Consider the following 2,061-nt stretch of genomic DNA (forward strand, 5'->3'; position numbering starts at 1 on the left):
GAGAACCTATCACAATCTAGGTTGCATTGTTGTGTATTATGACGCCGAGAAAGTTTGACGATCTGCCTCAATGTGACATAATAACAGCGAACGGGGGCAGAGCTTGGTGTGTAGAATCTTATCATCGTCATAACGTCATAGTCATACTTATCTGTATTGTGACTTGTAAGCGGTTGGTAAATTGGGGCGACCTTGACTTATGTAATGCAGTCGAACAGATTATAAAACTGACGCATTCATCGTGTTGGTCAGAGCGGCACATTTATGAATTTGTATACGTGACTTAGACTGAAAAAGGAGTGTCATAATCAGGCTTTTCAAATACTACGAACTTTAACATTGGTCAACAGAAATTTGTCATCATCTCACTGCGTCCTAGCAAGAAGTACGGTCGACTTGTTTCGCGCTCCGTTAATTTGGAAGTTTTCTCGCTATTATCTGACGTAAATAATCAGTTTTTTCTCGCTTAGTGATTCCTGGCATAATTCCCGATAAATTTATCAAAAAGTGAGTTTTTTTCTGAGAAGAAAGTGTGTTTTCGGCATCATCGGAAGGAAAATTGTTTCTGCGATTGCCAATTCGCCAACCATTTTGCGCACCATCGGTGCGTGGTCACGCATACCTGTGCACACGGATCATCGTCATCGAGTGTCAGCATCTGCCTCCACATTCAAACCGCTCATCCATCTCGTGTGTTCAGCTGAGTGCCGAGCTTCATACAAGCACACACCAACGAAGACCGCCCGCACACGCGGATCAAAGATCATCAAAGCTGCGCGTCGCTTCGCTGCTGCTGTGTAAACGCTCGGAGTAGTATAGGATTATCAGATAAGTTTTTGTTTCTTGTTTCTTTCTTTCTCCCATCAGTTAAATTTTAAGTTTGTGTTTCTGTGTTTGTATTTTTTTTTTCTCGTGTATTGTGTCCGAGTAATTTTGATTATCGTTGCAGTGGTAGAGCGTTTTTCGCTCCCACTAGTACGGCAAAATGGACATTTTGTCGGAAGACGAAATGGACGTTTTGTCGGAAGATGACACTTCTTTGCCACGCGATAGCAAGAAGGGTCGAAAACGTCTGTCATCCCAGAAATCAGATGATGCCATCCCTGGTTCGTCATCTCAGTCTGGTAATGGACAGGGACAGATAAGCCCCCGATCGCGAGCCTACCCAGAAGACTCGACTGGCCCATGGGTTGTTTACTTTCAGCCCAAAAAGAAACCTTTGAATGTAATGCAAATTACTAATGATCTGACGAAGCGGTTCTCGGCCGTGACCGAAATCTCGAAGGTGAGGTACAATAAACTTCGCGTTGTCGTCTCTAACCTGAAACAAGCTAACGAGATTGCTGCCTCCCAGCTCTTTACACTCGAGTATAGAGTGTACATCCCAGCTCGTAATGTGGAGATCGAAGGTGTGGTCACCGAAGCGAGTCTGACTCCCGAGATCTTGGCGAAGCAAGCGGTTGGCCGTTTCAAGAACCCCTTGCTTCCCACGGTTGAGATACTGGAAGTCCAGAAGCTGAACTCAGTATCTTTCAGCGAGGGTAAAAAGAGCTTTACCCCCACAGACTCGTTTCGGGTGACCTTTTCTGGTTCAGCCCTTCCTCACTACATCGAGTTGGGAAAACTTCGGCTACCTGTGCGTTTGTTTGTTCCTCGGGTCATGAACTGCCAAAATTGCAAACAGTTGGGACATACGGCCTCTCACTGTGGCAGCAAGGCACGCTGTTCCAAATGCGGGGAGAAGCACGAGGATGGCGCCTGCACAGTCACTGCACCAAAATGCGTGTACTGTAAGGGAACTCCTCATGGTCTCTCATCGTGCCCGGCGTACAAACAACGCGGGGAGAAACTAGAACGCTCTCTTAAGGAGCGTTCCAGGCAGTCTTTTGCAGCAATGCTAAAAACAGCCACACCATCAACCAACGACAAAAATCCCTTTGCTGTTTTGTCTGATGACGAGTCTGACTCTGACTTGGCTGAGGAGGGAGTTTCTTTCAGTTTTCCGGAAGGTTCTGCACGGAAACGAAAACGCATCCGTTCGCGGAAAGTTGCAGATAAGGA

This window comes from Ochlerotatus camptorhynchus, unplaced genomic scaffold, assembly GCF_037179485.1.
Source record: "Ochlerotatus camptorhynchus isolate MF236.1 unplaced genomic scaffold, CSIRO-AGI_Acam_v1.1 ptg000792l, whole genome shotgun sequence".
Taxonomy (NCBI): domain Eukaryota; kingdom Metazoa; phylum Arthropoda; class Insecta; order Diptera; family Culicidae; genus Ochlerotatus; species Ochlerotatus camptorhynchus.